The 23,883-nt window shown below is 32.5% G+C and overlaps 1 protein-coding gene and 1 long non-coding RNA gene across 3 annotated transcripts in view; both read right to left on the bottom strand.

The window, feature by feature from the left end:
• Positions 1 to 23,883, bottom strand: part of LOC143228506 (serine/threonine-protein kinase atr-like) — a 56,878-nt gene that overhangs the window by 23,135 nt on the left and 9,860 nt on the right. The window lies entirely within an intron of this gene.
• Positions 13,679 to 23,883, bottom strand: part of LOC143230295 (uncharacterized) — a 28,678-nt gene continuing 18,473 nt past the window's right edge. Inside the window, exons 4-5 of one of the 2 annotated variants that reach the window (XR_013016374.1) lie at positions 18,351 to 18,452; positions 13,679 to 15,630 (exon numbers count right to left, since the gene is read on the bottom strand). This is a non-coding gene — a long non-coding RNA (uncharacterized LOC143230295). Of the gene's footprint in view, positions 15,631 to 18,350; positions 18,654 to 23,883 lie in introns of those variants that run through there. The other variant, XR_013016373.1, reaches the window with a different exon arrangement.

The following is a 23,883-nucleotide window of genomic DNA, read 5'->3' on the forward strand; positions in this document are numbered from 1 at the left end:
GAAATTTTCTAAATCAATGTGAAATGATTTGTTTTCAGAGACATTTTGTATTACCTCTCTTATTTTCTCTACCATGACACTATACTGGGTTGGTGGACTTAACTGACCTCCCTACCTTCATATAAAGTTAAGAAATAAACCTCAATTACATTTTTTTTCTGGAATGATATAAAGTTGTAATGGAATACTAGAACTGTTTATTTTCAATACCTTATATCTTGTAACAGTATACATCTACTAATACATAATGTTATTGTTTATTGCTCCTTGAATGGTATAATGTATAATCCAGTATGGGTGATTTTTCTGTGATTTTTTTTGAATTGTGTATCAGTTCTAGTAATTTAGGACTCAGCACATGAGACAAAACAAAAACTCAACATATTAAGAAACCAAATAAACACAGCCACAAAGCTGTGTTCACCTGATAAAATTAATGATGAAATCAACAAAATAAAACAGCACTTCATCAACAAATTTCCTCAAAAAACTGTTAAAAATTATTCTCGCACACCTAGATCAACAAGAGACAAACATTAGTAAATCCCAAAATACAACAGACTACAAAATCGTATACTGCTGCATATGGTGTTTTCAACATCAGCAAAAGAAAATAACCAACATTTGAGTAAAAACATGTAAAAAACACAACATTCTAGTAAACACCAAATTTATTCAAAAACTAAGTTCAAAACTAAAGTCCACACAATGTAAAAACTAAACTGGCAAACACAACACTAACATAATTTATAAAATACAATGAATATACTGTACTCCAATACTATATTGGAGAAACAAACAGAAAAATGGAAACTAGATCCAAAGAACAAATCACACATTTTTGAACACTGCAAATCAAATAAACACAGCATTACCTTAGAAAACCCCCATTTACTAAGTTAGGAAACAAATGCAAATTCAGAGAAGCCCTGCTTATACAGCAACTAAAACCAATATAAAGGAACACCTTTATACATATACTAATTTATAACCTAACATCCACCTGTAACGCCCCCTACAATCCTGTACCCATTTATACTCTCGTCCCTAAAATGTGTCTGCCAACAGTCACATTCAAACTTTCTCTTTCTTAAATTGAAGATGGCCCAGGAAGGTCAAAATGCTGTTCTCTCTTTATCAATAAAAGTATTAATACCCATACCAGCTGTTCTTAGATACATTATTATTTCAAGTGGGTTTCTCTCCATCAAGAATTACTTCTTATAAACAGTTTCTCAACACAGTAAAAGAATCGGACAAAACTTTAAGAAATATATAAACAACTCAAGAATTTTACAATATTTTTCAAGAATATAGACATTTTTAAAGTGGATATAGGCAATATATTGATTGAATAAATTGAGGTTTTCTGTAGACTTCTCTTGTCTCTTAAGACAACATGAATAGAGCTTTATGCTAAGACTTTTAATGCCACTTTTAATACTAATAAAGTGCTTATCTAGGACATCTTTTTATTTGCTATCAACATTCAATAATACTCAACCCTACTTTTTTATAGTAACAGTAGTAATACACTAAATAATGCACCAAATAACACAGAATAATAGCAGGCAATATCATTTAACTATCACATTTTTTTTCTTGCTAACTGTGTGACAAGAGTCACTAAAAATTCATTTAAGCTTGTCAGTATGTTTCTCTTAAAAATAAAACTTTAATCAAAAGCAAAATTGATAATTTACAGTAAAGAAGATAATATAATGCATTGTTTGATAAAGTAAACCCTTGGATTTCTACTGGTTAAAGAAAATATAGTACTGAACACCAGAGAGAACTCTTGGAAATATCTGAAGAAGAGGATGTGATAGGTGAGTGTTGAAAGAAGAGGCTGATTGTTTATTTTGTGGTCTGTAATCAAATCAGATTGAAAGCTTTAAAAATTATGCATTACCTCAATGACAACAATGTTATACCAAGTAATTTAAGTTAAAATTCATATTTTTCCAGAGGTGGTGAAGAAGTCAGAGATAAGAGAATGCCAAGAAAGACAATGACTCAATTTTCACAAATGGAAAATTTTTTTTTAATACTGCCTTATAAAATTAAAAATTTGAAATTATTATTACACTATTAAAATATGGATTATTAGCTACGTTTTAAAGCTATATTTATTGCTATACCATGAAAAATGTAGTTTAATTACATTTAATTGTAATTTACTAACATCTTGTGACATGCAAAGTAAAAAATGTCAGTGGAGAGATGGTTAGCTAATAAGAAGAGCTCTTTACTAGAAAATGAAAGCACTGCCACTATATTTTAAATTGTTAAAACGTGAGGAAAAAACAGAACATAAACTATGATCATTTAATAATAGGTGGACTGAAAAGTTATTGTTGTTAGATACTGATAATCAAACTCAAATTAAATATTTTTAAAAAAGCTGTATCTGTTTTTGGCAACACACATGATAGTTACAAGTTATAATTTTCCAATACTGAAAATGTATTTCTGATACATACTTATACTTCTCTCACAACAGTAGCTATTCTCGTTCAGTGCTGTTTATTTGCATATAATGCATGCGACAAGCCTTTTGCCCCTCCTCCTTTCCATATTGAAGTTGCATGATTCCAACATGTGTCTCATGAAAGCCATCATGTGTAGCCTCTTCACCAATAGGAGAATGATATGCTCACATGACACATGTGATTCTCTCTTCAGTCCTCTAACAAACCACCACTTTGAAACTTGGCAGATGTCAGCACTGGAAAAAAGTGGAGAGGAAGGGTAGGAAGTTATAATTACTCATCAGAAACACATTTTCAGTGTAGGAAAATTATAACTTCTGATACATTACATACCTCCTCTCACAAAATAAAATGGGATCAGTGCAAGCATATGATGTATACCCCTGAAACAGAGATTTAAAGAGGAGAAGCACACCATTTCTGAGTCACGTATACTTTTTTACCCGTGTGTGAAATGTGTAAGATATAAGGGTGGAAATTAAGAAGAGCACATCCAAGTAAGACAGAACGTTGTAGGAAGGTAATCCTAACCAGCAGAAGATATTGTAATTTAATCCTACAATGATAAAAGTGGTTATAGCACAGTGGACCATTCTCATTAAGCCCAATACCTCCAAATCCTTCTTGTGGGGTACAGACATTTATGCAAGGGTAAGGAGAGGATCATATCATCTTCATCTCAAACCCAAAAACTGGGAGAGTGAAAACCACTCTTATTTTTGGGTACGACACTAGGATTAGCTCTGAGCTATCAGTCCAAATACTTGACATCTGGTATCAAAAGGATGTCTGTTTCATGTAATCAACTCCTCCAACTGTGAAACAGAATGGGGCCATCCAAATGGCAATAACATCTCTGTAAAAGAGAGGACAAGGGATAGTCTGGAACAATCCCACTTTTCCTTGCTGTGACCCACAACACAGATGGAGGAAATCAAGTCAGGAAGATAAACAACCTGAAACCTGTGTGAAAACTTATGTTGACTAATTCACTCTAAATCCAAAATCTGCTCATAGGGTACAGACATCCACACTAGGATAAAAAGATGGTTCCCAATTAAAAGAGGTGAACTACATTTTGACTTCTCACTCAACTGTATGGATTATTGCAAAATTGGTGGCTATTATATCATCAACACCTGCAAAGTACCACCTACCTACTCTGAAACTGAATGGTTATTGTGTGAAGCTTGTTCAGCAGGGTGCCACAAGGGTCTACCACCCTAGTAACTTGGAACTGAAATGATTAAAGAAGGGTGAGAATGCATTGGAGAGTCCAGAGGAATTTATCACAAGAAGTATTGCAATGAGTGACCACTAAACATTACTTTCAAAAACAGACCATAATGAGTTATTCACTCTAGGCATGGATAGCAATCTTCTTCTGCTTTACCCATGCAGTCTATGGGTGATACAATCTGAGACAGACATGTTTATGAAGTAAAATACTGCAAAGATATTCACTTTCAAGCAATAATGTGGAACACCTCATCTCCACAGTGAGCATGCACAACCATTCCAGGAACTTGGAACTGGAATGTGGCAATGAATCCCATACTCCACTTGAAGAAAGGAGGGTGACAATACATCAGGTAGTCCACAGGAATGTTATCACAAGAAACATTGTGATGGGTAACCACAAAACCTTATTTTCAAAAACAGACCTCAACGAGTTATTCCCTCTAGGCATGAACAACAATCTCCTTCTGCTTTACCCACACAGTCCATGGGTAGTACCAGTCCAAGAAAAATTCTGCAAAGTTATTCACGTTTAAACAATCTTGTGTAACACCACATCTTTGCAGTCAGTATGCAAAGCATGGAAGATAAAGTGCAAGTTGACATGGCTGTACAATGTGGATTTAGAGTCAAGAATATCTTGTCAGGCATCACTCACCACAGAGTGGAATCCATGTGATAAAAAGTAAATAAAGTATGAATCAACACTTACCAGCTAGAGTTGCACCAAAGACTGAATAACAGCCACAAGTGGTACACAAGACTCTAGTGAAGAGGAAACCATGATATGATAAAGATAGTGAGAGATGAACCTGTACAAGTAATGGTTCATATGTCAGATTGCATATTCTCCTCCACTGGACAATGCAGATGAAAACCAATGGAAAAAGTGAGGTGTCAAATTTGTTGAGATAACAATGTCTGGGAGGAAGAAGGTAGGGAAGAATAGGCCAACCAAACCATAGGGTGGACCCAACTGGTAAGAGTAGAGGGTGAAAGATATGAAGGGTGGAGGATTGTCAGAGGATAAAGAAATGGAAACTGTTCCCTGCAAGTTAGTAGTGTAGGCTATATAAGAATGAAGAACATTGACTAGACATAGAAGCACATTTGAATCTTGGTCAAAAACAAAGATGGGAATAGAAGAAAAGAAAGAACATCCCTCCCAAGCTGCCAAAGATTTTGAGTGAAAGAAACAATCTGAATAAAGAAGAATGTGGGTAGGTTGACAAAGGATAAGTGAAACTTCAATGGTAAACAAATCTGATCTTTAGCATCCACAGGATAAGAGAAAAAGGAAATATGACTTAAGGGAAAAATTAAAGATGGAAAATGAGAAAAATGGGTTAAACAGGGGTAAAGGAAAATTGAACCACATTAATGTCCCAATCTGGAAGGGTAAGATGTCTGGGAGGGTGATGCATCTAAAAAGAAAGTATAAGAATGTTAAGAATAGGGAAAGTAAAAGTTCTACAGTATGGGAAAACAAAAGGTATGGGATAAATATGAACATAAGAATCAGGTTGAAGAAATAAAATTAAAGCAAAGAATAACTACTTCATGAGAAAAACAAAATCAAACATACAGCAATAAACAAACAAAAGAATATGTCTGAGCTCAAATACTGCTGACCAAGGAATTATAATACAGTAGATGATTGCAGAGGAAGTCACATGCATCACATGATTATATCATACTCTTGCTAATGAAGAGTTCATGCATGATGACCTACAAGAGATGCATGTTGGAATCTTGCACTTCCAACAGATGGAAAAGGAGGAGTGGAAGGCTTGTGGAATGGATAAAGAAAAAGTTTTAATATAGAGGGTACCACTGAACAAGAACAGCTAGTTTTGTGAGAAGAAGGTAAATATGATACCAGAATATAATTATCCATCATACAACCACATCAAGAGATGAAAAACATATGAGTAACTGTAGCATTGGCTGTGTTTAATTTTTATCAGATTTATCATAAAACATATTTTGGAATTTGTTTTTTCAAATACTAAAATGTAAACATTATAATTAATTTCAAAATTGCCTCAAATGTATTACAAAATGATATTAATCTTACATATTCAATTACATTCTTATCTTCCAGCCTTACCACAAATAGTACCTTTAGTAACCTTTAAACTGTTATCTTCCAAAATTTGAAATATCCCACTTGAAAAGGGATCTGGTATAATCTTATTTTAGAAATTAAGTTTTGAGCATTGCTCACTGACTTACTTTGTAATTAGTTCCTTCAGAGCAATTAAACACAACACACCAAACTGCAAATGACTTGGCTAAATCTTTTATAGTTTCTGTTTTCCCAGTCCCTGCAGGGCCAGTAGCTGCTCCCCTAAGTTTAATTCGAGAGCACCCATCATATATAAGTAGCAGCGATCTTTTGCGGAGACAAAAAATGTAAAATGTGGTTTCATTAGTTATCTTGTATCACTTTTCAGTGGATTATGGGTACATCACTTTGAATACTCTTTATAACTTATTACAGTGTAATTAACAGGTTAACTCTTAAGAAAATCACATATATATTATAATACTTTAACTTCTGATTTACAAACTAACAAAGAAAAATAAAATGCATTATATTAGTAACAAAAAATAAAGATTTTGGATTAATAATAATTTATTTCAATGTCATATCTGTTTTATCAATTGGTTATCTTGTCAGTTGTATGACATATCTGCCACTCATAATGCAAACCATTTATCTGCATACTTTTGATAAGACATGTTCAGACTGGTTACAAGTTTACATTTGGTGTCATATTACTTGATTGAAATTATTTAAAGGTGCATTTTCAACAAGTTGAAAGGCAAGTTAATTCAAAAACACACACACACAGAAGACTATTATACACATTTAAATGTTGGTTAGAAAGGCCTGTCATTACAGAAGAACAAACAATCTGGACTTTTATTTTTTGATTTTAATTATGCTACAGTGTTTTGGCAGACTTTAATATAAATAAGAAAGCATCTGGAGGAACGTATCTATTACTGATTCTATAACAAAATTATATATCACAGTGAATGAGACCCTAACGATGTACATTTCACTCTAGTATCTAGCAAAGGGGACTGTATATTAAATAAGTATCTATATTTAGCACTTACAGTAAAGGAGAAGAAAAGCTAAACAAGATCCTCACAGTGAGTGGAGTGTTCCACCAGACAAGGAAAAGAACCAAGATATTCATAGCTGTAATTATACTCATATATTGAAATCCTAACAATACAGTTATCAGCATACACATCCAAGTAGTATCTCAACTATTTCAACCACTCGAAACTGTCATTCCTGGTGACCTCAAGAAAATATGGATATTATTTATTTTTTTTTTTACACATGTTATACCTGCTTGCTGAATCATTTAAATTACAAAACAATTTCCAAGGACAGAAGCTGGGAAGGCAGAACAAGCAACATTTTAGATGGATTATCCATATCCTAAGATAAAAGAAATGGCTTTTAAAATCTGGATTCCTACACCAGTGTTTAATTTTTTGTACATGATACATACTGAATTATTTAAATTACAAGGTAATTTTCAATACTCCTCATAAAATATACCATGAAGTTTGCACAGCTAATTGTTTTTATTCTTTCTTTATATTTATTTCAAGCATGCATTGCAAATTTAAAAGTATTATAGTTTCCAGTAATTTTATTTCCTAATGTAAAAGGTTTTCTAAAGTAATAAGAATTTAAGTTAGTCACGGCATTTCTTAAATTCTGTTACATAATCTATATTACAATTTTGTATGTTAAAAACTGAATAAAAAAAAGCTATATCACATTCAACAATTCAACCATCAGTGATACAATGTTAATATACTAGTTTTAAATAAATAATATTAACATGAAACAATTTTATTTTAAAGTAAGGTACATAATTTGATGTTAACAAAAATCATTCACATAATACTAATTTTTTTAATGGCTTGAACAAATCAATACACAACAATGTGCAGGCTTCAATAATATTTTTTTGTTTCTCACATATGCTTAAGACAACTAGAAAAATGTTCAAATTTGTATAAAAAGCCTACAAAACTATCTTAAATGATCAGGAATTTAAAAAACTGTTTTTAAAGAGTGGGTGTGAGACTACAGAAAAAGGTGGAACAATAAAGATATGTTCATTATCCCTTATTTTTATCTCCTGAATATTATTTACATATTGATTACTAACTCCAAACAACACACAAATTTCAAGGAAACATCTCATCACATTTTTCATGATGCCTTAAACCTTGTGTTAGACCACTACTTTAACCAACCAAATCTTTATAAAAGATTTATAAAATGCTTTATATACACACAAGGTTATTGACAAATAAAATACATTTTCCACAGGTGTGATTCAAGATTTTATGAATATGTGTACATGGAGTTAGGATAAAATTGTCTTCTGCTGAAAATTTGTCATTCTATTAATTATGAAAACTTCTGACAATAATAATGCATCTTGTCAAACTATGTTCTAAATTAAATAAACCAGCTTGTGTGGAGTTATGATTAAAAAGGGACAATTATTTTAAGCACTGAATACAACTGCAATACACGAGTATACTGAACTTTGTATACATGTTTGACTTGTTTTAATACATTATTTTAAAACAAGTAGACTGTGCTGTTTGTTTACTGTTGAAAGTTATTACCTACTGTAAATAATCTGGCCTACATACATAAAAACCTGACATTAGAGCACTTGTCCAACACATGAGAGATCTTGAGTCCAACTCTGAGCTTTGTTTGTTTGTTTTGAATTTCACACAAAGCTATTCAAGGACTATATTTGCTAGCCGTCCCTAATTTAACAGTGTGAGACATGAAGAAAGGCAGCCAGTCATCACCACCCACTGCCAATTCTTGGGCTACTCTTTCACCAACGAATAGTGGGATTGAATATCAATGAATATTAGCATGTTTGGTGCAACCAGGATTCGAACCCGTGACCCTCGGATTAAGAGTCGAATGCCTTAACACAGTTGGTCATGCCGGGCCCCAACTCTGAGCTAAAGAAATACAAAAAAAAACTTGGATTATCACAACCTTTTAATGTGCTCACAACCCCATTTATGTCAAGAAGTTTGGTCACCCCTTATAACCTTGTCTTTAATACATTCTTTAGTCCTATAAATAATGTTATGTTCTACCATGTGCATAAATCTTTGCTTTTCCCATAGCTTAACACTTTCATTATACAAGGACTCAATATCAGCTTTTATCACACTCAATGGTTCATTGTTTCACTTAAATATTTAGCTTTATGGGCAAGATAATCAAGTAAAACATCCAACAATTTTTATCGTTATTGGTTGGTGATTCATCACTGATTAATGAAAACTTATTATTCTGGATATTTTCCAATGTTTTATTCTCCAGTTTTTTTTTATATTCCATATTTCATCTTATACAAAACAGCAGTACAAAACATTAAATGTATTTGATGAAGAGACTTGAAGTTAGATGTTAAAACTTTCAACACATACATCAAAACTGGAACAGCTGTAAATAGTTGTGAACTGTTTTAAAAGTACCTTAAATAGCACACACTGAAAAACTATGATAATTAGGTTTTCTGGTTAGATTACACACGAACTGTTAAGTGATATGTTAATAATTATTGATAGGTTAATATGACACAATATAAAATACGGTATGTATATATATTATTCATATATATTATACTGCAACATATTCTTTACTGCCTAATGAAGGGAATCAGCCTAAAACATTGAAACCCTAGAAAAACAACAACAAGTGGAACAACACTCATTCAAGCAAATAAATCACAACACAATAGTCCTACCATCAGACTGTATACCATCACCTAATCATTCATTTGTTCACCTTTAGCTAAAAAAAGCATTTGTTTTAGTCTGCATTCTCACAAAATCTTCTATTTTCTTTGTGTTCTGGCTAATCGATTACTTAACATCACAATATGCTGTTGCTAATCAGTGGCAGGGCAAATAGGATTACAGACTGCATCTACAAAAATAGTGAGTGAAAGTTTGAAAGAGGTTATAATGTCATTTTATTGTTCATTTGTTTGGCCACATTTGGAGTAGTATTCAATTTTGGGCTCCTTACCTCATAAAGGACATTGAATTATTGGAAAGTGTTACTAGGATAGCACCTCTGATGTTCAAAGATCTTATTGAGCATATTTAAGATTGTAAAATGAATTCACACTGTTGGTGCATTTTCATATTTAAAAGTGAGAAAGATAAGACTAGGGAACTGATATTTTGTTCTCATAGTCACTTAACATTTTTGTGAACTAAAATGTATTTTCAGTAATAGTTACTGCCACTGACAATTTAGTCATTCTTTGCCATCGGCTTGTCCAAGCACTTTTAAGCACTAGTCTCACATGCTTCAGTCTTTTGTAATGCAGGTAAATGCCCCTGGTAACATCTAATTTGCAAATTTCTCCACCATTGTCAATGTGTCCTCTATCCTGGTACTATATATATAAGTATCTGACTTAGATAGTGTAATCACTTTATCAAGACTGACACTGGCTCTCAGTGGGGAAGCAGGGTAGAAGTCGGTGAAGATGAGTATTATTGAAAATACATTTTCCTGAACGGAAAATGTTAACTTCCAAAACATATTTACCATTAGCTGACAATATAGCAAGAATCCCACCCTCAGAAAGTAGAGGGAACTGTGTGAGCATGATCCATACAGAAAGTGTCTGCACTGAACAGTGGTGTATGAAGATAAAAGTGGTACACAAATGGGAGAACCACACTACATACAGAACAGGTATGCTCTTCACCCAAAACTTAGTTCCTATATCAAAGGTGGAATAGTACATGAGTAATTATTACAAGCCAATCTCAACCAGACAATCAAAGCTGCAACAACTCAGGGTTGGAATTAAGGGCCTTGGTCCCTATATCCCACGTTGGCATTAATGGCTATAGGACTGCAATGTCATAGATATATATACTTTTGATTTAATCCCAACCTGTAACTGTAGAATGACGTGTTTTGCACCAACAAAACTACAACAAAAAAGTAAGCAACACTGAAGTGAACAAACTTTCACCTGAACTAGTCCAGGTGAAATCATCCAGTATGGAATTACAAATACAAATGCTCATTCTCTCTCCCTAACCAAATGGATAATGAGTATTTGGCTTGCCCCAAGAATTATGTAGAGAATGTGGAACCTGTGCTCAATTAAGGACCTAAGGTCAGAGTATTTCACATTTGGAATTACGAGGAGAAAGTGGATTTCCTTCCATAGATAATAAAAAAACTGACATTGATAAAAAAATGGTCTATGCACCCCTCAACCAGATAGCTTCATGTCAACTATGAACTGAAATTATGAGTAGGCTCTCACAGAGATTGGTCCTACTCTAAATGACATATGAGAAAACATCCAGGGACCAAAGTACGAGTGCCCCTAACTTTGCTCTCTTCTCTAACACTCTGGAGGAAAAGCCTCTGTCCAATACCACAGGGACACTGTGTATGGTAATGACTCCCTAGCTCCATTAGTAAAATCTGAGGGTAGGGAAATGCAAGATGGGAGTCCTGAGGAACTGTGCAATAGGTGGGCCAATTTCCTAAATTTTTAAAGAAAAACCAACCCCGATTTATTCAATCCAATGACTGGCAGAATCACCTTTAGCTTTATTCAGGATAGTTCATGAATAGCAGTCCATGATAATATAGTAATATCATCTAGAAAGCACTTAGATGGTCTTATTGAACACATCATTTCTACAGATCCTGTCAAAATCAGTAGTAAGATTTACCAAATCAGCTGCTAGTGTTGAAATGGACTGAGAGAAGCACACTTGTCTTGGCAACACTCTTCACAAAGTAGAAACCAGTGAAATCAATATATAGGGGACCCTGGAAAATAAAGATACAAGAGTGTACAAATATACCCCCTTCCTCCTTATAATCCAGCAGATGTTAAAAACAGTCATGGGGTAAGGAAAAACTCCCAAGCATGTAAAGAACATGAGAGAAAAGCAGTGGAAGAAGTCTGAATATTGGCCTGTAAAAAGTTCACCACTGTATTAATGAAAGAGCCAGCAAAAACATGTGCTGAATCTGTTGAGATGTAATTCAGAAGATACCTCAACTGTATGGACCAAAATATGCAAAATGGATACTTGGGAATCCACTTCTGAAGAAATTGGGAAATTCAAGAGAAACTGAAGGATCCCAATGGAAACACAGTCAAGAAGATTACCACAAAAGGAGAAAAAGTGAATCACAAAACACTTTCAGGTTTGATAGACCAAAACAAATTTTCAGTTTACAATCAATTGGAGTTGTGAGAAAGAGATGGTAAAAGAATTGCTGAGATAGATGTACCCCCTTTCCATACTTGCCACAGGCTTAGAAAGAAAAGTCCTATGGGGAGAAGAGAAAGTTTTACATATATGTCAATTACTCCAATTTATGACATCAAAACGTCAGCAGCCAAAAAACGAGAAATTCCATCAATAAGTGGAAAACCAAGGCAAGCAAACAGAAAAGGAGAAAACAAGGTTAATCTATCTCATTACATAATACAATATTAAAGCTTCCAGCCTGAACCAGAAATATCAAGAAGGAGAAGAAAATAAATACCTTCATCAACAAGATGGGAGTAGACTAAAAGAAGACAAGCAAAAGCCCCACACAAAATCACATACCTAAATGAGGAATAGAAAAAAAAGGATTAGGATCCAAATCAGACTTCAAAAGTCAATATAGTGAAGAAAAATGTCAGAAAACAGAATCCATATTCTCTCCAGGATCAACAAAAAGACAACTTCAGAAGCCCTAAAATAAAACACCCCAGGACAAATGAAAGTCTCCATTTCTCAGTGGATAAAAAAATGGAAAACTGCATACCAAAGAAAAAGAGATGCTATATAACAAAGGAGGAGTATGGAAAGGTGGATTAATTACCTTGCTGGCAACAGTAACATGGGAATTCATACCTGCAAATATCATGTCTTTTTTTTGTAATTATAATTATACTGAAATCCACAAGATGGTGTGAAAATTACATTCCACAATGGGGAAATAAGCAACACATTGTTGTCATTAGAATAAGTGATTAAATTATCTGAGTCAGGTACTTGTATACAGTACCAGGATAGAAAATGCATAGAAGAGGGAGGAGAAATTTGCAAATTAGATATTGCTAAGGGCATTTAAATGGGTTATAAAACAATATATGAAACCAATGATTAGATAGACAGAGCTGATGTCAAAGAATAGCTGTTTTGTCAGCTGATGGTTAGTATGTTTTGGAATAACAATTATTTCATTTAAATATTACACATATATGAACCTTAACAGCTAAGTATATTGCAAAATATACACAGAGAAAACTAAAACCAATCCCATCAATACCAAAAATATATAAAAGTATCAAATCTCAAGTGATGTTATGGTATTTGAGCTTTATATGCTGAACTGATGTAAATGTTTTGTTATTTATAACACATTCATATGTGCATTGTTTAAAACAACTAACAATTTTAATTTTTTGAAAAGTTTAATAGAAGTTTCAGACAATCTCTATTGTCTGTATTAAAATGACTGAAAATATTTCTTAGCCGTTACTTTTATCATATAATAGCTTAATAAAATGTAATCCAATCATTATATTCAACTTGTCTTGTTGCCACACAATGAAATTACGATCAAATAACTGAGAAAATATCATACACAATTCTATAAATAAAATAAAAACATTGAACATTATTCTTTTGAATTTAAGAGTAGATTTGTAGAAAAGGGTGTGACATGTCACATGTTGATATTTTCTATTTTAATTCAGTAGAGATAAAATAATTTCAGATGTCATTTTGTTTTCATTTCAAAAAATAAATAAAAGAAAAATGCAATTAGAATAAGTTAAAACAAATGATTGTGATTCTTGCAGTTAAAAAATGTCCAATATGCTCTTAGAAATCTTTCACACTTTTAACTTTTCCTGGGCAGACTGTAATCTGTATCTAACAAATATATGTACAACTCATGTAAGATTGTAAAATGTCAGGCCCATCTGAATAGGATGTAAATATGTGGTTTCTGTACATATCAGGTCATCCCTTAAGTCATGTCCAATTTTAGGTTCAGAAAAAGAGAAAGGATTTCAAATGCTTTTACTGTTATTTCATCAACAATGTATGTTCCATTATTATTAATTATTTCCTGCCAATGATTCACAAGCTTCTGAATTCCACTTCTATAAAATCATTGGGATTTGAAGGAAAATAATGTAATAGAGAATAGTTTTGACATCTTCATGTGTTCTAAGCTGTTTTCCATTAAGAAAGTTCTGCAAACATCAAAATAAATTATAATCAGATGGGGCAAGGTCTAGAGAATAAAGAGAATGTGAAAGTTTTCCCCAGTCCAGCTCTTCAATCTTTTCAGATGTGATCCTTACATTATTCTGGTATAACACAACACCTTTACAAATGATAAAAGCAGGCCTCTTTTCTTTCAGTGTAACATTCAAGTGCTCTAACTGTTAACAATAGAAGTCTGGTGTAAATGCTACATTGAGTGGCAGCAACTCAAAGTGAATCACATCAACAATATCCCACCAAATGTTTAACAAGATTTTCCTATTTCGGGTTGTGCCTTAGCTATTTTATTTGTACTGAGCCATTGTCTGTAGTACTAAACATTTTTATAAAATATCCATTTTTCGTTTCCAGTCACTATTTTGCCCAAAAAAAAAGTAAGTTACATTCACAAGAGTGCAGAAAAGTACAAATAGCCACTCTTGCTCCAAGGTTGGCTTCTGTCAAATCATGATGGACCCATTTTCCAAGTTTTAACACCTCCTATAAACACCTTGAATGTTTTGGGTAGTTTCTGCTTCACTACTGCCTTTTCAAACTCATAAAGCATTACATATTTAAAGTGGTCCCCAGACACATCCATCTTCATAAGTGTTTATTTGATTAATGATCTGAAAAAGTGGAGTTGGGTTAGTTTCTTTTATTTGTTTGAATATTTTTACACATGTCCTACTACATAATTAGTCACTAAAGCCTTCTACAAAGACAGAAATGATTATGCACTTTCTGTATTAAATTTTTGGACATTATTTATCAGATAACCTGGTATATGCTGCACCTCTTGCTATTTGTTATTTTCTTATACCTCTCTTGTTCCACACTAACCATTGCTGTTAAGCCACATCAGTGCACAAATAAAAAGCTAATAATGATGAAACACATTACAAGCATGGAATAGTGGTTGTGCTATTTATGTAAACCATACCCAACTTTAGATTTCATGGTGATATACATTTTGTTATGAATAAGTTAACATTAACACACCAATAATAAAGAATAATGTAAACATGGTGGAGATGAGAAGAAAGAAAATCATATTTGCTGGTTTGTTGAGTGTTTACCCAAATTTGATAAATGATGCTGTAAAATAGTAATGTATTGTATGAATAAATATGAGAATACAGGCTATAAAGCTTCAATTCTAAGATACAATGGACTAAGCAGAAATACCAATACTTGTGCAGCTGATTAACCACACATGAACTATCACAACTCACACACACACCAAACAACTGTAAGATTGATATTTCTTATGCTATGTTGTAATGCTTAATGTTTCTCTGAGAAACTAAAACATTCAAATTTCATGTGTGGACACTTTTATTCAAGTTTTATAATGCAACATTTTCATTACTACCATTTTACTATAATTGTGAGCATTCTCTTCTCTAAAATTTGGAACCTGAAGATCTCTTTGGTATTGTTTATATTGGGACGCCTGTCCTGTTATCTGTTCTAACCTCACAGCCAAGGAAGAAAGTAAGTCTGTAACTTTCTGTGGATCAGAGTTCACGTCCATAAGAAATGACTCCTAAAATACATACATTCCACAAAAATTATAATACTTCAAGAACTTATTTTGTCAGTAACTCTTACATTTCCAAAACTATCACACATACAAACATAAATCTATCTTTAGGCACCCAACACACACACTTCCACTCTTTCCCTTTGACACAGATAGAGATATTATGAAAATGATTGATATATAACATAAGAAACACCAAGAAGGTGTTTGATGATATTATAGCCATAATATTTCATTTTAAAACCTAATAATTAAAACAGACATTTTACATTAAAATCATCTTGAGTTCTACAACATATGACATGAAGAATGTGTGAATTTGAATGCCATATTCTGGGTTAATCAATAAAAAATTTTAAAAAGTGACATTTTTTGTTCATTGTAATAATAACATTTGTATCATCCAAAGCATGCTCATTAGACTAAGGACATATAACAGTATAAAAGCAGTCACATAACATGTAAGAGGAGAACAGCCCTTACTGTGATGGAAAGATGAATGTTTGTGCTTGATATCTGTTTAACTATGTATATTGTTTTAGTACTTTCTGTTTATCAAGCAAATAGAACTGACAAACCTCGAGAATATTTTTGATGTTTACCTTCACACAAGATAATACTAAGAGAATTGAAAAGACTTTCTGTACACATAATATTTACTTTTTGACTTGTCTTAGTAAGTAAAAAACATTTGTAAAATTTATTTCTCCTGTTTTTTTTTTATTTCAGATATCCATGCAAAGCCACAAAATGATGATCTGCACTAACTATCTCTAATGTTTAAATTGAAAGACCAGAGAGAAAGCAGCTAGTCAACAGCATTCATTTCTAACCTTTGGGCTACACCAAAGTAATAGGAATTGACTGTCGCTTATGGTGCACCACTAGCCATACTGTGTAGAGCATGCACAAGTTTGTAACAATGCCTGACCCTTCTTATCTCAACATCTCTTTTTAACTCTTTCACCTTTTGCTTAAGTTCATCAATATCCTTAACAAGTTCAAATTTGTTATACATGTCTGTCTTTCTGATGATTCATGTTTGAGAGTTTTCTGCAAGTGACAGAGCAAACCACCTGAAGCCTATAAAAAAACATGAACAACATCCTAAGTTAGATTACAAACACACATCAGTCCTGAAATAACAAATCTTACTCTAAAGGATAACATATAGTTTTCAATGATGCTTTCTTTTATTTTTGATTGTTTCTTTTTACTTACCATACAGATTGAGTATTCTTACATTGTAAAATAATTATTGCTCCAATGAGGCAGTCTCCTGTTACAGGACACAGCATTAAAAATCAAGTAAATACATTGGATATACAAGATTGTTTAGTTTAAGAGTTGTTATTTAACTAACTTAGTGATTTAACAATTAATGATTATTTAATTTTCATAAGAAAAGTGTTAAAAGCAATTATTTTAAAAGTGATGCCTTGTTTCCTTACTTTTTGTGCTCTATTCCTACTTCCTAATTTTTCCTTTGAATTTTTTTGACATTTATTTAGATAGAATTAGTCACTAATAAAACCCAACTCATATCTATAGTTGGATTAAAGTTCACAGTAAAACACAAAGAATAAGCAGAACAATGACCATGCCAACTTTTTTTATGTTGCACCATGTCAAGAACCACCAAGTACTGAAATATTATTCATTCCTAATTTGTTCCCTTACTTTATTGGTGATCCCATTTCTACCTCCTAATATTTTTATTTGAAACTTTTTTATATTTGTCTTGTAGCATTTTTTGTACTAAGTCTCAAGAGTGACTGGGCTCTAGGCCTATCCTTCTTGTAACTTTTTTCATTACTATCTCTCAACATTTCCGAGCTTTTGCTGTTATCTTTGATATAGTTTTTCTTCCATCTGGCTCAAGTGACATACTTCTTTTTGGCTGGTTTGTTTGTTTAACATACTCAGCATTGCTCTTTCTAACCTTATTTCTATTCTCGCATGAATGCTCTCTTCACTGGGACAAAAACGTTTTAAGGTTATCAACATAAGATTTTCTCCTTTTCTTAAAGGCATATATTAGAAAATGCAGTTTCAATTATTATGTACAAGTTCAGATGTCAAGAGATCACAGTCAGTTTGAAGACAAAGCAAACGTAAATTATACAAGTTATCCTTTTTTCTTTTCAGTCAAGAATACTCAAGCAAAGCTTTGTCAGAATTCAGAAATGGTGGTATGCATATTAATGTAAGAGACTCATGTATTAGGCTCCTACTTCTCTGATGGAATTGCTTCGTTCAACACAGATCCTTTAAGTCAGATGTATAGAAATTAAAACTTTATTTTCAAAAACTAGATCACAGTTAATGCTTGATGATAATCAAAACCAATATCACACAATTTTTTTTCATAAGATACAATACAGTATTTCTGTTATAAATGAAAGATAATATTCTAACACCTCCATAAACATGAGACTTCAAAGTGCAGATTTTCTTTAAATATAGATCTAACAGTCTTTTATTAATTTATTCACATCCCAGTGGAAAATTGTAACAATTTCATTAAGATACTGACATGAAACTTCATAAAAATAAATACTGAGGTTAAGGTTAATCAGTATTTAACTGAATGTATCAGTATGGAGTCTTATCAAATTGCATACTTAGCTTAAAAGAAATGCATCAACTTAACTAATGTGCTAATACAGCGTTTTATAAAAGTACACATTGAGGTTTATAAGACAAATAATAATCAACCTTACTGAATATCCAGCAATATCCTCAGGTGGAACTGGTACACTGTATGAGTCCATTTAATCATACAACTCTCTCGTCACATTTATGCCTGCTTCCATATCTTCTATCTGTTACAATTTTAATTTCCAAAGCTTATTATTATTCTTACAGACAGAGTTTTAGATCGTGTATGTAATCATGGTGATGGTATAACAATACTTTAAGTTACTTTTTATATATATAATAAATGTTTATTTCAGCACAAAGACATAGAATGGGCTATCTGTTCAATGTTCGATTTCCCATAATAATATAGCATAAAATAAGTGAGATTTTCCACTAATTCATTTATTTGTATTGTGATGCATTTTGTAACTTAATTACATACATATGTGTAAATGGAATGTAGTAGTAAAGTCAAATTAATGAACTAATATATACAATTTTAGTGAATTAATATATTGGACCACATGCAAAGTGCACCAAAGTTATATAAATTAAACTGAAAAATTTGAAAATAATACTGCTATTTTTTGTAACTATTATAATGCACCAGTTGCTTCCAAAATTCTGTTAACCTTATTATAAACTAATATTGTGGGTGAACAATAAAATATTGTATATAACTATGTATTTGTAGATCAGCTTGTGTGTGTGTCATCTGATAACAGAATATCCTTCCTTTTATTCAGAGCATATGCTTTTCCAATTGTCACCAAACTATGGTAATTATTTTTCATTTTCAAATGCATTTTGAAACAAACTTATCTGCATAAGAAAGCCTCGAGTTGAGATGAGTGTTTTGTTTTTTAAAATTCCTGTAATTATCTTTTCAGGTGGAAATAATAGCCTGGTTTGGTGTTTATATTATAAGAACCATTTCTAACACCAGGAGAAATGCTGGATGTGGTTTATCTATTGTTATACTGTTGATGCACAATATATTCACAGACCAAGCATTACAGTCTTGTCCTGTCACAGGTAGCTTGGCAAAAGACACAGGCTGCTCAGAAGAAATGGCAATATCTTTGTTTGAACCAGCAGTTGAGGCTATAGTTGATAAGTTACTCTATATGCAGGCATTGTAAATGTGGATTGCAATAATTTTATTATCTTGAAAACCTAAAGTGTGTGTATTTAAATTCAGATACAATTTACTATTGCTAATGCACCTCAGTGGCACTGCAGTATGTCTGTGAACTCACACTGCTAAAAACTGGGTTTTGATACCCGTGGTGGGCAGAACAAAAATAGCCCAATGTGTAGCTTTGTGCTTAATTCTAAACAAAGAAATGGTTATTGTTAACTTTAACTTCAAAAACTGGTTTGAAATATTTAATTTAGAATGTCCACGATTACAGTTTCTGATTTTCTCAACATTATGAAATAATTATTTGTGTGTCTGAACCAGCTTTACATTTTGAAAAAAAAACTGCATTAATCAAAGGAAAATAACATGCCTGAAAGGATGATTCCAGTTCTCTAATAAAAGCCAGCAGAACAAAGTTAAGCAAATAAGGGTTGAAAACAGAAAACAAAGGAGCTCAAGGTGTCTACAAGTTCTGTAAACAAGGCTGTATTATTTATGAAACTTTTATAAAATTCATCTGAGAATAAAACTGAATACATTTTGGCTAATCATTATCTAATACTTATCATAGAATAAATGTTCACTACAACCTAATCCACATTCAGGCACAACCAAACTGATTACATCCATAACTACTTTACTGTAAATTTTGAAAAATTGGAATGAAACATTAACTGGAAAACAACTCATTTTTATATCAAACAAAATTTTATAATTTCTTGCTGATGTGGCAAATTCTAGGTTTGATATTTTTCTGGCTAGATTCTTGGCAACAATATCTAAACATTATACAAATGGCACACTGATTCACAATATAATTACTGCCAGATTTTCTAATAATGTTCAGGGCATCCATTTTGAAATTCAAAGTTGATACCATTTGCAGCTATTTCAGACCAGTTGCATGGAAATGAGAAATAACAATTAACATCGACATATATGTCACCACAATTTATGGATAAGAACCTGTCACACACATAATGAAATACTGATTTGTTAAGCTTTACTAACCAGACATGTCAAATATGACATCTGTTTAATGCTTCCCTGAGAACACTGTGGTTTTATTGACAAGATTTGCTCTCGCATTATTTCCATGTCAATAAAAGTTTTATCTATAGTAAAATGATTCTTACAGAATGTAGTATTTGTTGTTAAATTATTTAAAAATTGATTCAGTGATCAAGTAACATTAGGCTTTCTTATTACAGATAATCTAAGGGTCATATCAAGTAATTCATGATGATGAGAAACCCACTTGAAGTAAAAATGTATTCTCAAGACAGCTGGTATAGGTATTAACACTTTTGTTAAAATAAAGTACAGAATAATATTTCTAGTGTAGTTGCAAACTCTCTTTGTTACATAATAACATATAATAAAGACAGAGAAAAGTGTTAATATCAAGGTCTGATTGAAATGCCAGGGTGACAAAATTATAAGTAGTGTGACAGTGACTCAGATTTTTATTGGCAATCACCACAAAAGAACCATAGAGGCTCATAAAATCAGTGTTCAAGTACTGTTTTAACTCTACTTCAAAGTGTTTTTGATGACTGACAAGCTCTTAAACAGTCACGAGACCAGTGTAGTACAGCTGAAAATTGCATGTAATAATAATAAAGACATGGGAAAAGAACAGGCATTCATGACTGAGCTGGAATCCTTGAATATAGAAGCCCAATTTAAAGAACTCAATTAGCCTGCATTTGTCAACACAGATGACTGACAAAAGTTGAGTGAAAAAGGACTTGATGACTGCTACAACAAGAATATCTTAGTGAACAATGAATAATTTCACATGCATAAAAAACACTGTACTATAATAAACACAAGTTATTAAAATAAATGTATAATGGTAAACCTGTTACACCATCTAGGTTACTTGTGTTTAAATTTACATTTAAAGATCAATTATTATTTTTCACTACTAGTCACATCTAATTTGGGAATAGATTTAAGTGAAAACTGTTATTATTAACTGGGTGCCTTTTTCTCCCATGGTTTTGAAATTGATTTGATTTTATGTCCTTTGAGTTATAGGTTATTTGGATGGACTTCTATATTTCATACTGAAGGGTCTTTTATCTCCAGCTTTCCTTTATTGATTTTGCACCTTATTTTTTGTTTTATATTTTACATTAAAATTTCGTATATTTCTAGATTTATTACTTTTATTTACTTTGTAAATACTAAAAGTTCCTATGTTAGGTTCACTCGTTAGTATTGAATACTTTCTCTTAGTATGTTTACTTATGTGTCTTTTTGGCTACCCTTCATGACTTCCCAGATATCTTTCCTTCCTCCTCAGGATTGTATCTCATCCATTTGTTTTGTTGAGTTTGTTCAAATCCTCTATGCCAACTCAACTAGGATTTTACTCTCATTTATTTGTTTTATCCAAAAATATGGAATATTGGAAACTCATCAAAGATGTGTTTTGACTATATACCTATCTGGAGAAACCTCACTTCACCATGGAATTCTACCTTTCATTTTAGTGAGTTTTTTCCTCAGAACTTTGAATGACCAAGTTCAGTTTGTTGGCCACCTATCTTCACATCTCAGTTGCCTCATTGTGACATCCTTTTCTTTGGTTCATCCACAATAGTACTGTCTTACAGTTCTGGGCACTGCCATTTGGTCTTTCTTCAGCTCAGTTCATATTTTGCCAAGAAGTATGATCTTTTGCATGCCATTTTCACTAACTTAGCCTTCAGACTCACAATTACATGGTCAACTGGCTGCTACTACTGACTTTTGGGCCAAGTCAGCAACCCACATTCATTTATTTCTTCAAGAGTCCCCAGTGCCACAACTGTATGTCTGCAGACTTATAACACTAGAAACTGGGTTTAATAACTGGTGGGCAAAGTACAGGTAGACAACTGTGTAGCTTTTTGCTTAACTTCAAGGCAAACAAACAAACTCCTTCAAGAAGCTGCTTGAGTTGGGTTTTTCATAAAGTTGGAGAAGTTCTTTACTACCTCCAGTAGAATGGGAAGTCAGGAAGGCTTTACCTTCTTCTCTCTCTGTGTGAGAGGTTTTATCTCTTTTCAGGAATCCTTTGGTCAAATGCACATGATTTTCCTTTACTGGATGCTTCTTGACCAGTAGGACTTCTCCCATAGTCTCATGGGTTTTATACACTTACCCTCTGACCAGATTCCTCTACACAGTAACTTCGTATATTTCAATTTATAAAATATACAATTTTCTATATATCAATATATAGAACAGTAATATAAATGCTTAAAGCTATATGACGTGACAAAAACCCTATAACCCAAGCACTTTCAAAAGGTCACCCTTCAAATGTATTTTGGAAAATTATACATATTTTTGAAACTGTCAGTAGCAGTGCTGTTCTTGAAATAAATGTAAAACTATAAATGTGTTAACAGGGTAAGTCAGATTACCTAATGTAAACAGGTTCATAATAACTTCTAGTTTCAGATTTAACAGAAATACAAACTTTTAGTTCATTAAGACCTACTGTTTTAAAGTTTATCATTTTACTTTTGTTTTAATGTTTAGTCATGGATTACATATATATACAGAGACACATTCTTGCATGGAGGAATGGGCCTGGCATGGCCAAGCGCATAAGGCGTGTGACTCGTAATCCGAGGGTCGCGGGTTCGCGCCCGCGTCGTGCTAAACATGCTCGCCCTCCCAGCCGTGGGGGTGTATAATGTGACGGTCAATCCCACTATTCATTGGTAAAAGAGTAGCCCAAGAGTTGGCGGTGGGTGGTGATGACTAGCTACCTTCCCTCTAGTCTTACACTGCTAAATTAGGGACGGCTAGCACAGATAGCTCTCGTGTAGCTTTGTGCGAAATTCCAAAACAAAAAAACAAACAAGCATGGAGGAAATGTTATTAAACAGTGAATTAAAAGTTTTACTGAATAAAATAACTACATTAAAACTACCCTCAGAATTAGTTTTTAATTTTCTTTTGTCACCAGTTTTTGTGTGTCTCTTAAACATTATATGTACACAACATTTTTTTCCAGATTTAACTTAAAAAGAAGCTCACTAAGTATTTGACATAATTTTTTTCGATTTACCTGGAACAAGACAACTGCCACCTAGTGGACATTAATAAATACAATGGATTCTTATTGGGTCTCTTCCTTTAATTGTGAAATAAATTTATTTTAAATATTCACAAAGGTATGGTAATTCTGATGATAGCTGTATATGAATAATAAAAATTCTGTGAAAAATTAGAAAGCTCAATTGAAATTCATAAGAAATAAATAAAACAGCTAAAACTACAAAGGTAGATACACCTTAAGCCATGACACAACAACAGAAATTTTAAATGTATTGTTTCTGTTTAATAAGAAGTAGAAATACTAAAATAAAATCTCTTATAATCAAAGTTTGTTGCCATATTTTAGAGGCTTGCAGAAGAATAATGATACAAAAGTTATAAAGCAGACACTGAAATTAACACTTCCA

This window comes from Tachypleus tridentatus, chromosome 10, assembly GCF_004210375.1.
Source record: "Tachypleus tridentatus isolate NWPU-2018 chromosome 10, ASM421037v1, whole genome shotgun sequence".
Classification (NCBI taxonomy): domain Eukaryota; kingdom Metazoa; phylum Arthropoda; class Merostomata; order Xiphosura; family Limulidae; genus Tachypleus; species Tachypleus tridentatus.